Source organism: Hyperoodon ampullatus (genome assembly GCF_949752795.1).
Source record: "Hyperoodon ampullatus genome assembly, chromosome: 3".
Lineage (NCBI taxonomy): Eukaryota > Metazoa > Chordata > Mammalia > Artiodactyla > Ziphiidae > Hyperoodon > Hyperoodon ampullatus.
Window position 1 is genome coordinate 20,870,119 of NC_136916.1, and position 16,044 is coordinate 20,886,162.

Consider the following 16,044-nt stretch of genomic DNA (forward strand, 5'->3'; position numbering starts at 1 on the left):
AGGTTTTAGAAATTTCTGTGAATGCTTTGCTTCGATATAATGGAGACTGGGGCGAACGAGTCATCTACTTAAAAGGATGCACAATTTAAAAATAAAGTGCACGGGAACAGGAATAACAGCTCAAGCGTTTACACAGCGCCTTTCATCCTAAATCATATTTATTAGCTTTTCCCCACTTTGGGGAGTCAATTCCGAACTGTGCACCAACTACGGGGAATCCAGCTGCTCAGGAACGAGGGCGGGAGGTGGCGGGTGGGTTGTTAGTGGGACTGGCGGTGCACCCACGGCACCCAGCGAAGTGCTTAATCACAAGCACAATGGCAGAAACTTACATCGACTATCATTTTCTTAAAGAATATCTCTAGAGCGTCACCCTTTTAAAATACTTTCTCAACTCCAAGGTTTAGACAGCTGGATGATAAGCTCCCCAGGAGCTGGGATTGTGCTTTATTCTTTTTAATTTCCACCATAGTACATAATGCAAAATTCCATACATGAAACACGCAATGTTTGTTCGCTGAAATGAAAGACTCTATTTTAACCAGTTGAGAAAGTAAGCTATGATGCAGTGGGCATATGCGGAAACATGTTTGCAGTCTCTGTCCCGTATATTAAATACAGCTGTGGTATGTCAACTGGTAACCTCTTGATTCCTTGTTTCTCAGAGCTGATGGGAGTCCAGGCTGAAGGCCCCTCCAAGAGAGACCAGCATATACCCTCTTCCCACCCAACTCCCTCCACCAAAGAAAATGGTCTTGAAAACTGTTTACATTCCTTCTGCATTCTAAAGGATGGCTGACCCCTTCTTCAACCTGTATCTAAATATACTGGTTAACATATGTGGTTAAACCAGAGGAAGATACCGGTTAATTATCTATTAATTAGCATATAGTTTCTTAGCACAATCAGGCTTAGAAAAAAGGGGAAAAAACTTTGGAAATTAAAAAAAAAAAAAGATGCTGCCTCTGACCTGGGCTGCCTTGGATGGGTTGGGTTGGAAAAAAAAAAAAGCAGAGAGATGCAGTCACCCAGATTGTACATATTTCACCCTGATCCTTATCCTAATGCTTGGAGAGATGGAGAGAGCCTTGAGAGGTCCTCAAACGCCAAGTACAGCAACTGGCATGAGAGAAATTCACAGCACTAAGGCATCAACATTGGCTCTATTTAGGGGAATGACGTAAGTAAGACCAAGAACAGCAGAAACGTGGCACAGCTGGAGAGCAGGAAGTTGGCACCACAAACCATCAAAGGTTCAAAATCATACACTGGCATCTACTTTTCAAAAAAAAACTCATTCAAAGGAAGAAAATGAAGTACAATACCATCCATACAACATTCCAAAATGCATATGCTTCCTCCTTATCTGGAAAAAGAAAACTTGGAACTTTGTTATCAAATACTTGGTTTCACTGGAGTCTACTGAGGTTAAATATGTAAGACCTCCACCTCCTGGACAAAGGAGAGTATGATCATAGCTCCTCGGCATTTAAAAAACTCCATACCTCCAAAGATCAGAAACTCTTAAAGTCTATCATTTGCATGATGGAGGGATACGAAAATTATGAAGTGTCTTTAAAGAATCACAGATAGACAGAGTGTTCCTTTTTATATGAGCTTCCCACTTCAGCTATCTGAGTTCTTTGACCAGAGTTCATTTGGCCATGCTGCCAGGTGGTAGATTTTTTTCCTGAACTGATCAAATTAATGTGTGATTTCCAGCTTCAGTGGCATAACCTAAGCCCAGAAAAGCTATAGGAATTGCTTCAAATCAAGGAATGATTTTAAACAGCAGAGTCAAGTCCCAGCTTCCAGTATCCATCGTAATCACTTTAAGAGGAAGAAAAATTATATTCCCCTAGGCTTGATACAGAAAGAAGAACAGGGAAAGAAAACCATGATGCAAAAGAATATTTAAAAAGAGAATGTATAACTGAATCACTATGCTGTACAGCAGAAATTAATACAACATTGTAAATCAACTATACTTCAGTAAAATTAAAAAGAAAAGAAAAATAGGGAAAGACATCATCTCTGTCATCCAAAAGCTTCTAACAACCAGACTCTGGGTAAGTTCTCCTTTCTCTCTCCTGGGCTTATGGGGTTGGCTTCTGGGTAAGCAATGAGGATGCTCTGAACTTCAACTTCAAAATCGAAGCTACAAAATCTGATGCTTTCAAGCAGGTAGATTTTGAGGGTGTGATACTTAAAAAATAGAAGATTTCGGATGCGATAGAAGTCATAAGGCAGTTTGCATGCCTGGAAAGAAGGCAATTAAGGAAGAATGATCTCAGCAGAAGGAAAACAAATGCCAGTCTGGCCAAGCTCAGAGCTAAGAAGGAAAAGTTGAGGTCAGCCTAAAAGAACAGTGTAATGACAAAGGGAACAGAAATTGTGAATGACACATGATAAGATAAAAGCAACGAAGAATAAAGATGATGTAAACTGAAGGAATCTTGTTGTTGGGCCACTGTGGACCCAACACATAGTGGTCTCAGGAATAAAGAATCCTTTCCTGCCTTAAACACCCAAACAAAATCCCTACCACTTCCCATGGCCTGAAATTCCACTGGGAAGGTGTAGTTCATTTGTTATTTAAGTATTAAAATGCTACCCTTGAGGAAGGTAATATGTAATTGTTCCTAGCTATTTACACCTTGAATTTGGCAACTTCAAGCGTTTCCCTCTTGAACAAGGTTCCTAGTGAACAGAAGGTGGTTTCTGTGTTTGTTTTGTTTTGCTTTGAGAAAGGGCAAGTTTGAAGCTGCTGTCTGAGCAGCGTGGGATGGGGGTGAAGAGGGGCAAGAATGCAGAGAGGAGTCTTCATGGACAGAAGGGAGATGGAAGGACATTCCAAACCTCGAACTCTTTCCAATTTCATCCAGGGTCCACTGTGATTATGCAACCGACAAGGTGAAATCAGGGATTTGTCACTACAGATCCTCTTTGAACTGTGCATAGCTTTGAACTCTTTTACTCTAGTTCCATCTAAACAAAGACCTTGGAAGAACATGCCCCTCGAAGCTCCAGTTCTACTGTAATACGTAGAAGAGTACTCTGGACACCACTGGTGATACGCCTAACCCCTCACTGCTCACTGACCCCCAACCCAAAAGCTCAGCTCCACAGGCACCATGCTTGGCAAGCAAACTTGGGACCTTTGAAGGAGGTATCCCATCTCCAGGTGGGCAGAGTCCCAAGGCTCAGGGGGTAAAGCTCGGGCTGAATTTCTGCCCCGACTTGTAGCCTCAGCTGGGCACCCTCATGCAATGAACCACTCGCACCAACATAGGGGGTCTGGGGGAAGCTCATCCCAAGACTTCTTTTGGTTTCACACATTCTGTTCCTGAATGACTCGGTGGAAAATAACTTACTTCCTCTATACCTGAGTTACTTTAGCTGCATCACCCCTAAAGCAGTGAATAAAAACCAGGTCTGGGGACTTCCTTGGAGCGCACTGGTTAAGAATCCGCCTGCCAATGCAGAGGACACGGGTTGGAGCCCTGGTCCAGGAAGATCCCACATGCCGTGGAGCAACTAAGCCTATGTGCCATAACTACTGAGCCTGCTCTCTAGAGCCCACGAGCCACAACTACTGAGCCCTCGTGCCACAACTACTGAAGCCCACGTGCCTAGAGCCCGTGCTCTGCAACAAGAGAAGCCACCACAATGAGAAGCACACGCACTGCAATGAAGAGTGGCCACCGCTCCTACTTGCCTCAACTAGAGAAAGCCTGTGTGCAGCAACAAAGATGTAATGCAGCCAAAAATAAATAAATAAAATAAATTTATTAAAAAAACACACACACACACAAAACCCAGGTCTGCCTACCACTCCCTCCCCCTGGAAAAAAAAAACCCTACATGGATATATAACCAAGGGTTTCATTCAGAATAAATTTTTTTTTAACAGTCAAAATTATTCCTGGGCTTCCCTGGTGGCACAGTGGTTGAGAGTCCACCTGCCGATGCATGGGACACGGGTTTGTGCCCCGGTCCGGGAGGATCCCACATGCCACGGAGCGGCTGAGCCCGTGAGCCATGGTCGCTGAGCCTGCGTGTCCAGAGCCTGTGCTCCGCCCCGGGAGAGGCCACAACAGTGAGAGGCCCGCGTACGGGGAAAAAAAAAATTATTCCTTCCCTTTCTTGGCTAAAAATGTCTTGCACTTCATTCAGCATGCATACTAATTGACTTACTAAAAGTAATGTTTCATTAAGTTATCAGAAAATCTGCGGTAGAAATACTCCCAACTTCAACATTCATCTTAGAGTCTGCCATTTGTGTTTTTCCCCCAATGGGACATGAGTCTGGACACTTCCAGAGTAAGAATGTGTTTCACAGACTCTTGCTTCTATGAGTACTCTCCCAGCTAAACCACCACAGACTTTTTTAGTAGTTAATCACTTGATATACTCACTTAAAATCTTAGACTCATTGACCTGCAGAGATCATTTCAACACAGGAAGGGAGAAATATCATTAATGTTTGCCCTGAGATGGTGATCATCATGGCAAAAAGCCAGGGAGCGACTCCAGATCCTAGAAAACCCATGGAGGTGCAACAGGGCTGGAATTTTCTTTCCTGCCTACCCTAACTGGATGGACAGCTGTTAAGGGAACCACCTGGCTTTTAGATTTCCCTGCACCAGCTGTAACTCAGGTCTGCAATTTACCAGATTCGTTTGCAGGTCAGCTGCAACACCAGATGGCCCAGCAGTCTGATTCGGGGGACAGACCTCCCTCCTCCACCAGGCTCTGCTTCCAACATCATTGTAAGGTGGGTGGTTAAACGCAGACAACAGCCCCGGGCACTCTTCAATGGTCAGCGGCTGCGACGTGCACCCGAGGTGACCACCCCTCCGGTGTCAGCATCGCTCCCAGAATCCGCTTTCCCTGCTGCCTGTGGAGTGCAGAGCAAGGCCTGCTCCACGTCACAGACGGGAAGCCACCTGCCAGGGGACTCCGGGGATGGGCGGAGCCGAATGCTTCAGCCAGGCTCAGCGCTCCTGTTTCTGCTCTGTGCGGCTTCACATTTTTCTATGCTACCCGTCTGACACAGTCTCATAAGCACTCGCACTTTATAATTCTTGCCACCTTTATCCACTGGCTCTGGAGTTTCTGCCAGTGGCAGCAGCCAGCTTAGGAAAAGATAAACATGATGTCCCACGCCCAGGTGACTTCGTGGCATCTCACTTTCCAAGAGTTTCAACAATTGACTGTGTTAATAAGAGCTCTGGATTTCGGAGCAAAAAATAAAAAAATCCATCTGTTGTGTGTCTGTTTATCAGGCCCATCCCCTTATTCCTCACCAAGGCTCTTTAAATTCACAGGTAGAACAGGTTAGGGGGTAAAACTCGAGAGGTGATTCCAGAACCAAATATCAGTGTTTCAGGCCTATACAGAGCCTAACATGCCCACGTAGTGATGACTCCTGCACTGAACCCCAAGAGATGCTGCTGAGTCTACATACTGCAGGGGGTATCACATGAAAGCTCACTGGCCATTACCATCTCCCTGTGAATTCATTTTGCGGCTCAACTTTGACCACCTGGCTGACCCCTAGGAAGGCCACTTAAGACAGATCTGTCTGGATGGGAAAGAAGGTCTAGAGAGAAAGGTCCTGGGTGCAGAGTGCCCACTGTGAAGGCCACCGGCGTGAGGCCTCACTGTGGGCATCTCTGGATGGTCAGGAGGCACCCAGGGGACGCTGGGCCCCAAGGGAACGAGTCAGGGGGACTGGGAGCTTTTGATGGCCCCGATTCCCACAAGTTGGCAAGTTCAGCAATCTGGCTGCCCATGTTCAGCTTGTAAAGCAATGTGTCATCAGGATCATAACTGTGTGATATGATTAGACCATCTTGTACCGTAAGTTGAGAATGGTAAATCTCAGAGACGCCAAGAGCTACCTACTCCAAATAGGGTAGTTGGTGTCTGACTATATTTCCTCACAAATATTTTCTGCTGCCATAAAAAGTTCCCTCAGGTATTCTGCTGGCTTCACTGCTGAATAATCTGAGACACTGTGATGAGGTTTCTGCTGTTTCCAAAGATAAAGCCTCAAAGAAGACAGGCCAATGGTCTCTCTCTACACACACACACACACACACACACACACACACACACACACACACACACACACACACACACACACACACACACACACACACACACACACACACACACACACACACACACACACACACACACACACACAGTAGTGTATTTAAAGCCATCAAGAAGACACTCAACTTTACTGAAAGACTTTAATTTTAAATGATCAAGGAGACTTATCCTAAAAGAAACCATCTGGATTATCACCAATCTTTTCAAACCACAGCTGTTTCTCTTGGAAAGCCTAACTTGGAAACTCTTGGTAATAATACAGGGAAAAAAATGCACTACTTATGTAGAGATAACCAGTTTGTATCATGGCCTGTCCTGAGTCACACAGCACTTAATTTACATTCTTCCATGTGGAGGGCAGTGTAGACACAGCCCGAGAGAATGGTACCGAGATCAGATTTTAAAATTAGTTCTGCCCTGAAGAAAACTGACACCATACTTGTTCAAGAAACTTCTCTGAGGTTACCAAATTGGGGAAGAAGGAAACTAAGGTTTGATGCTCTGAAGACACCATTTTATAAAAAGACAGTTTTAAGTCTTTGGCTCTAAAATATGGACAGCATGGTAGTTTTTTACTCTATCTGTGTGTTTGTTTTAAAGAATCCAGGTATGAAGATGGGAGGTCAGTGACTTGAAAGGTTTGCAATTATTGAAATAGTCACTTGTCTGCTGTGGGGTAGAAATTTCAGATCACATGCCAACAATTACACTCTCAATGGCACAGGAAGCCAGCCCTACGTATGGCTGGTCTAGTGGAACATTCCTCACGATTCTCCTGGAGCCACCAGCTCCCTCTCCTTGAAAGGTTGCTCCCATAAATGGGAAAAAGGGCCTTTTTTTGGAACGTTCTAGTCCTGATTGTTAATACTTTTTCTGATGCAACTCTTCAGTAATATCTTAATATGGGAAATTGTGGAACGTTTTCTGAAATACAAACAACTAGACAACTTGAAGATAGAGGAGAGAAGGTGAAAAAATGATTTCCCACAACGCTGTGGCCAAGCTGGTAAAATAAAAAGTACTTCAAGTTCGGAGCTTCTGGTGTTGTGTACGTGGACACCTGTCTTCCCAAGTCAACTCTGTCCCTGGGGTATAAAGAGGGGTCATCCACGTCCTCAAGGTCACTCAACATCTTGTACAAGAAATCTGCATCACTGTCAAAACCTACACAGATAAACACTTGAAAACAACCACAGAAAAATCATGTGCTGATTGAACCCTGTACGTATTTATTTCTTTAAAAAAAAAGGAATAGGGCTTCCCTGGTGGCGCAGTTGTTGAGAGTCCGCCTGCCGATGCAGGGGACACGGGTTCGTGCCCCGGTCCGGGAGGATCCCACATGCTGCGGAGCAGCTGGGCCCATGAGCCATGGCCGCTGAGCCTGCGTGTCCGGAGCCTGTGCTCCGCAACGGGAGAGGCCACAACAGCGAGAGGCCCGCGTACTGCAAAAAAATAAAAATTAAAAAAAATAAAAAATAAAAAAAATAAAAAAAAAGGAATAGCCCTGGCAGAGAGATTGAGTTCAAGCTGTATTTGAATTCAAGACAGCAACAGGGTCACCATGGTGTAAACTGAAAATTCCTTTAAAGGCTGCCTTTGAATTCTAAGGGGCCGTCAGATCAAGAGACCAAGGCCCTTCGAGGCTAAATGACTGAACCTGCTACAGTTTTTTTTCTTTCTGTGAATGAAGCTCTCTTTTGTCTACACATTTGCAAGCAAAGCAAGTGCCTCCTTTACACAAGTCCAACTGCAGTTGGGATCTTGGCTTCGTGTCGAGTCAGTCGCACAGTTTAAGTCAAAAGAGGACGGACTTCTCACCGTTGCTTCCCCTTCTCATCTGTTTTCTCCCCCAAACTCAGCCACTATGTAGAGAATTTCATGCTTCTTTGAAGGTTGTTGATCTCAGTGGTGCACTTTGTGCTCAAGTGAATCTCCCACATGCTAAGTAAGGTTGTGACTATCAACCACGGGCTTACCCACTGCCAAGACCCTTGACTTTCAGTTTCTACAAGGCAGTTAAAGGTTCAAAAACCCCGTCAAAAAATCCCCTGAATTAAATTGTTAAAGTAAACTTAGCACTGACCTTAAAAAAAAAAAAGAAGTAGCCTTCCAGGGGTCTAGAAGATGATCCTCAAGAGTCTTGAGGAAAAGGACAACGGCAAAATGCCATCCTTCCAAAGAACACAGATGCTTCAGGAGGCAAACTGGTCCCCTGGAGAAGCACGGATGGATCCCCTTCCCCAGCCTAAAGTCCAACCCCCGCCAAAAGAACTGGCACTGTTGGTTAATGCACTGTTATTAACTTGGGGCCTCCATGGTCCTAGGACTTTCTTTATTCTTTCTACTTTGTCCTCAAAACATGGCTTGCTTTAGAGGAATGTAAGATGGGACTTAACACGTAATGCTACTGATGTCACAAGCTGCATTTAAAATTCAGTCCCCTGGAACCCTCCTACACTGTTGGTGGGAATGTAAATCAGTGCAGCCATTATGGAAAATAGTATGGAGGTTCCTTAGAAAACTAAGGTTAGAGCTACCATATGATCCTGGGCATATACCTGGAAAAGATGGAAACTCTAATTTGAAAAGATACACGCACCCCAATGTTCACAGAAGCACTGGTTACAACAGCCAAGACATGAAAGCAACCTAAGTGTCCATCAAAGATGAAAGGATAAAGAAGATGTGGTACATATACACACAATGGAATACTACTCAGCCATAAGAAAGAATGAAATTTTGCCATTTGAAGCAACATGGGTGGACCTAGAGATTACCATACTGGGTGAAGTCAGACAGAGAAAGACAAATATTACATGATACCATTTATATGTGAAATCTACAAAATAATAGAAGTGAATTTATTTACAAAACAGACACAGATTCACAGACATAGAAAACAAACTGACGGTTACCAAAGGAGAAAGGTGTGGGGAGATATAAATTAGGAGTATGGGACTAACATATACACACTACTATATATAACATAGATAAACAACAAGGACCTACTGTATAGCACAGGGAACTCTATTCAATATCTTGTAATAACCCATAAGGGAAAAGAATCTAAAAAAGAATCAATCAATCTATCTATCTGCCTATGAACTCTGTCTATCTATCCATCCCATCCATCCGTCACTATCTATCTATCTATCTCAATCACTTTGCTGTATATCTGAAACTAACACAATACTGTAAATCAACTATACTTCATTAAAAAAAATAAAATAAAATTCAGTCCCCTGGCTGCTAAACACATTTATGTATTCCCTAGTATGATTTCCTTAGTGTGGCCCCTCTGAACTTGGATGCTGCACCAAGGTGGCTGTAATGATATCAACTGAGATATCAAGGAAAAGAATTTTAAAAAGCAGCGAAGCAGAAATTCCTTAAATGGTAAGAACCTGCAAGAAGATGAAAGGGTTTTGTTTTGCATCTTTTTTTTTCTTTTCTTTTTTTTTTTTTTTGCTTTAAACTCAAAAGTAAGAAAAATAAAATTAGAGGAAGTTAGCGTGTCATCTTTCTCTTGGCTTCTATGCCTGTTCCATAGAATCAAAGAATTTTACAATTAATTAACTCGAGTCACCCAACTCTCCATCCCCCTCCCATAGTATGTTAGCCAAAAGCCCACAATCACACAAGTAGCTCAGAGCAAAGGCAAAACCATCCACATCACTAATGGTTCACAGCCACCTTCAAAGTTAATGCCTATCATAGGAGAGTTTGCAATGAACCACCCCTGATAGGTTCTGCTTTCCTCTGAAGGACCCTCAAGACTGCTTCAACCTCCTCTCATGTCAATGAAAATGTCTTTTTACACCCCAAACCTCTCCTGTTTTAAACTTCTAACAGTCTTCTCTAAGACAAAGCACTTTCCCCCCTCTCTATGTGAAAGTGGGACTTCCAGAGCGAGAATAACAGCTACCCAATACAAATGCCACATACTGTAGAAATCAACTTTTAATGAAACCGTATCCAATTAGCTTATTTTTATAGAGTTTCATATAATGGGCACCCTGATGTAAAAAGTAATACCATCTGGCCATTACCTAGGAAGCAGACGGAGCCGTCATTCTGCTTTCAGTACCTGAATTATGTAGACACCACTGCTTGGCCCACCAACTGCAATCCCAAGGGAATCCCCAGGGAATTTCACTGACAAAGCAGGAGCTGTGCTTATGACTTCTGGCTGCCTGGGGCGCAGATCCTATGCTCCTCCAAGAACCCCGACTCATGTCCCCAGCAGGAGGACCCCTAGACAGTAAATCAGTGCCAACTTTTCAACCAGGGAGAGAGTGCTGATCTCACGGGGCTCCGTGCAACCCCGCACCCTTTCCTGAGATCCGCACCTGACATGCTGGGACCAGTCGGTTAATTGGCCACAAGATCACAATCTGCCCTGGTGACTTTTCCTGAAGGAACCATCTCCTGATACTTCCCTGGCCCTGTGAAGTGAGGCACGCTCTCCAAATCCTCTGCCAGGCAAATGGAGTTTCTTTTTTCCTTTTTTTTTTTTTTTTGACCTAGATTAAATCTACCGCATTTTTAAGCCTTTTTGGGAAAGCAACCAGGAGGGATGTGCATGGATCTGTGTGTACTGCAATACTTCCTCACCAATTATTATGTAAATCCCAACAACTGCAGGACACAGATCGAAAAGATATCAAGGGCAAAATTGCTGGGATCTGTTTTTTCCCCTTTCCCTGGGCCTCTGAAATAAGCCACTTAGGTTAAACCATTTCAGTGTAATAGCTGTAAAAGTATCTGAAGAATTTTAAAGTCATCCCTTTCCCCTGATGGGACAATCACTGCACTTAGCTGTTTCTTAGAGGCTCCCACTCTGCTCTAAGCATTGGAAGGTGAGTTTACGGTGCGGTGCCGTGCGTGTTTGCCAAGGAGTCATGGGGACAGAATGCAGAGGGCAAGCAGTCTCCTTTGTTAAGAAATGCAAGGGAATAAGCAAACTCTGGATTTGATTAATTTGTATATATATATATATATATATATATTTTTTTTTTTTTTTTTGCGGTACACAGGCCTCTCACTGTTGTGGCCTCTCCCGTTACGGAGCACAGGCTCTGGACGCGCAGGCTCAGCGGCCATGGCTCACGGGCCCAGCCACTCCACGGCATGTGGGATCCTCCCGGACTGGGGCACGAACCCGTGTCCCCTGCATCGGCAGGAGGACTCTCAACCACTGAGCCACCAGGGAAGCCCTAATTTGTATTTTTAAAATATTAATTCTACAGTAGGAGGGAGGGCTATATTTTTTCTTTCAAGGTAAGAAGAAAATAGGTTGAACATGACAAGCCAACAGGAAGGCCATACTGGGTGGTCTCCCTCAAGTCAGTGTGTCTGGCTCCAATTCCTGGGCTGGTCAGTCCCCCACGAGTCTTGGTGGCAGAGAGGGTTCTAGGGGGCATGGCGGCAAAGGTTTCTTCTCCAAGGGTCCAGAGGATTGAGCAAGGCCTCAGGCTGAGTTAATCAAGATACCTTGACATAGATTAAGGAAGGTGTCCCAGGGTTAAATGTGGTAGAAGATAGTTCCAATTAAAAAGGATTTAGTTTCAAAAGCACCGAGGGACCTCATTAAAAAGAAGCTTCTAATATAAGGTTATTGTGTAGTATGCGTTCTCTTGGGGACAGGATGGCGTTATAATTAGGAGTCTGGTGGCAATGAGGGTCATTTTCCTGTGATTCTCAATTCAGCACACTGGGCCATGAGATGCTTCCTGGCCAGACCACTCTCTTAAGTCTCAACTTCACTGTCCTGCTTTGATGGTTGGGCAACTTGTATTTGCCAAGTCTACACATTCAGACCCCTTATATCGGCTTGAATAAAATATAGCTCAGCACTTTAGCACTTACCAGTGGTATCACTGGTATTCCAACTTCTTATGGGCCTGTTCTAGGTGGGGCTGGACTCTTTTATAAGAGGCTTTCAAGCCAGACTAGAGCCAAGGTATTTTTCCTGTTATGGGGGGGGTGAGGAAAGTCATATTTACTTCCTCATTCTGATCTTTACGGGTCAAAATGAAATGGAGGCAAACTCACTGGCGATAGAACCTGTACGTTGGCTCAAGTAAAGATCTGTCCTTATTTTAGACTTTTCCTGTAGCAGATGGCTCCAGAGAGCCTATATTTATGGGCATTATAACTGCCTCACCCACTCCCATGAAAACTAACGCATCTTTCATGTGCATGTAGATCGAGGAGGGAGATATTTTTACAAATTGCCTGGAACAGCAGAAATCATATAAGAAATGCACTTTTGTAGCCAAGTATAAATTGATGTTCTAGTGATAAAAGCCAAGCATCCTTGGTCCCAGAGTTCTCAGGGCAGAGGCTATGACAGGTTTCAAAGTGGCCCTGGATATTCCCTCCCTGCTCTGTTCACAAAGCTTTGCTGAATAAAGCAGTCGCCCTTTACTAGCACTTCAGACAGACTGGGTGTTGGACACATTTCTGAAACTCTCTAAGCTGCTTTTCCTTACTTTTAAAACGAGGTAATAGCAGCTCTATCCCAGGGTTATCAAACAAGGTAATTTATGAAAAGGTATATAGACCACAGATCCTGGTATATACACTGACGTGCTTAATAAATGTTAGAGATTATTGCCCACCGTAAATCTGTTACGTTCCTCCATAAAGCCCCTGGCCCACACAGACCCTGTGCAGGTTCCCTACAAGGCAGGTGAGAGACAGTCAGCATTATCCTGATGATTTAACAAAAAAAAGCCCCCGAGGTACAGAAAGGCAGCATTCACATGCCAGCCACAGCTTCACGCTGCTCCCCGCTGGCCTCTGGATGGAAGGGAGGCAAGCGAGCCTCTTTTGTAAGTGATGACCATACACCCGGTAACAGGGTTTGGAATTGGTTTTGTTGTCTTGCTTTCTGAAGTAATTATTTGGAACTGGCCAAGTCCGCCCATTTGCATGGCCCTTGAGGACCCTGGACATCCATTTACATGGCCTCTGAACGGTCAATCCATTTTAATGGAATCGTTTTGAGGACTTTCCTTTTCAGAGTACAACAGAATTACCCCCAACTGTACACTTGATGGTACTCCCCCAAGAGGCAAAAAATTCCCTAAAACAGTGAGTTATGTGAAATAAACCCTGTGGCTGTCTAATGAGCATACCTGGGTTTCATTACTATAAAACTTTAACCACGGACCTGTCATTTTCCTGTACTTTACAGCAACCAGGGAGGGGGAAAAGAAAAAAGAGCAGTGATCCTGGGCTCTGCATGAAGAGGTGGGGTTCTAAATGTCAGGCTCAGGAGAGGAGAGGAAGGGACATGTGAGGAGGAAGACTGTGGACAGATTTAGGCATCCCCTGAAAAAAGGGGTTCCCAGCAGCTGGATTTCATTTTGACAGTTGCCATCACACAATGGTAAGACACAAGAAAAAAAAAAGTCACTGCCTGCTTGATGAACTGCTGTCCCCTACAGTGAACCTGCTATAGTGGTTCAGTTGTTACTTCATTATCATGCCACCTAAGGACCACCTTTGAAGGCAGGGAGCCACTTCTGAAGGTTCCTTGGTCCCCTTCACAAGGCACAACATGAAGTTGGGCTTGTAGGTGCTTTTGAAATACTTATGGATTGACTGTCCTCAGGGCCTTTTCCCATCTGCTCGCCTCACAGCAATATGGTTTCCTTTTAGACTTCATGCATCATGAGTCTTTCTGATTTGGGCTACTGGTGATGAAGACGGTCCATGCAATACTCTTGAATCCATTTTCTGAGAAGTGACCCTGGTAGCGCCAGTCAATTTCTGACCTGAGGTGGCTGTGGGTTTGATGGTTAGGTGAAATAGATTTTGACCGATCCATTTAGTAAGTTAATGTATACACAGTACCAAGCTCAGAATTGGGCACACGGAAAACACGAAGGAACGGTAGCTTGTTTTCTTCCTTCTGTTGTCTGATATCATTTTGGGGGTACTGTAAAGGTTTCTTCTATATCTAGAGTGATCCAGAATTTGGAGAGTGGGAGGGGGAATATTAGTCATTATTCTGGGACAACAGATGAAAACCGGGCTGTCGCAGGTAAACCCTACATGCCCCTTTCCCCACTGAGATCTCCCCAAGTCCTGACCCTCCTCCTTTGGGCTTCATCTTTATGGCTTGAAGCTCAGATTTATATTAAAACAAAAATTCCTTGGAAAAAACAACACTATGATCTATTTTCCAGTGATTTATACTAGAGTATAAATCAATCTCTGGCTACAGGCTTTGATAAGAGTATACACAGTGAGAATGTCAGGGTTGGGGCATGAGGTAGTGCCATGGAAAAACTCTGGTGGCTGGGGAAAAAGAAACTTCACTCATGGGCTTCCCTGGTGGCACAGTGGCTAGGAATCCACCTGCCGATGCAGGGGACACGGGTTCGAGCCCTGGTCCGGGAAGATCCCACATGCCACGGAGCAACTAAGTCCGTGTGCCACAGCTACTGAGCCTGTACTCCAGAGCCCCCGAGCCACAACTACTGGGCCCATGTGCCACAACTACTGAAGCCCGCGTGCCTAGAGCCCGTGCTCCGCAACAAGAGAAGCCACCGCAATGAGAAGCTCTCTCACTGCAAAGGCCCAACACAGACAAAAATTAATTAATTAATTAATAAAATTAAAAAAACCAAAACCAAACAAACAAAAAAACTTCACTTGCATTGATTTCGACAAGGGCTGGTCCAGATTTGACTGTGATCCAATTTAAATCTTGGAGTGGAGAGCGGAATGGAAAGGGGCCTTAGTAATCATCTAGTTTAAGTCCCTACCTCCAGCAAAAGAAACCAAGGCACAGAGAGGAAGTATTTGGATTTGCAAAGCCTGAACCCCAATCTCACTCTTGACAAAGACCTAGAGATGATCATACCAAGTGAAGTAAGACAGACAGAGAAAGACAAATGTCATATATCACTTATATGTAGAATCTAAAATATGATACAAATGAACTTATTTACAAAATGGAAACAGACTCACAGGCATAGACTCACAAACTTACGGTTACCAAAGGGGAAAGGTGGGGGAGGAGGGATAAATTAGGAGTTTGGGATTAACAGATACACACTACTATATATATAATAGATAAACAGCAAGCACCGACTGTATGGCACAGGGAATTATATTTAATATCTTGTGGTAACCTATAATGGAAAAGAATCTGAAAAAGAATGTGTGTGTGTGTGTGTGTGTGTGTATAACTGAATCACTCTGCTGTACACCTGAAAATAACACAACAGTGTAAATCAACTATACTTAAAAAAAAAGGTGTTTAAAAAAAAAAAGAACACCATGCTTCCTCATTGCTCTAAATCTCAACCCAGATAAACAGCAAGTGTGGCTTTCCATTTCTCAGGAAATCAAGTGAGTATTAACTGATGACGGATACAAGAAAAATATAATACACGGTCCCTGCACTTGATGTGTTTAATATTTAGCAGCAGAGTTAACTGCTCATTCTTTAGCAGGTAGAGAGAAGACTCATCTTCTTCGCCAGAGACTCTCTCCCTTGAAAACTTCAGAGGGAAAAGGTGAAATATCTCCTTGCCTTCAAGGTTATGGAAAACTCTACACATTGGCTGATCAGCAGCCACTGGGCTTCACTCAAGAAGACCTAAATAGACATTTCTCCAAAGAAGATACAGACTGCCAACAGACACATGAAAGGATGCTCAACATCATTAATCATTAGAGAAATGCAAATCAAAACTACAATGAGATATCATCTCACACCAGTCAGAATGGCCATCATCAAAAAATCTAGAAACAGTAAATGCTGGAGAGGGTGTAGAGAAAAGGGAACACTCTTGCACTGCTGGTGGGAATGTGAATTGGTACAGCCACTATGGAGAACGGTATGGAGGTTCCTTAAAAAACTAAAAATAGAACTACCATATGACCCAGCAATCCCACTAC

The 16,044-nt window shown here is 43.9% G+C and overlaps 1 protein-coding gene across 16 annotated transcripts in view; it reads right to left on the minus strand.

Annotated features, from left to right (window-relative positions):
* Nucleotides 1-16,044, minus strand: part of CELF2 (CUGBP Elav-like family member 2) — a gene marked incomplete at its 5' end in the record, with an annotated part of 523,117 nt that overhangs the window by 114,649 nt on the left and 392,424 nt on the right. The gene's annotated exons all lie outside the window — the stretch shown is intronic.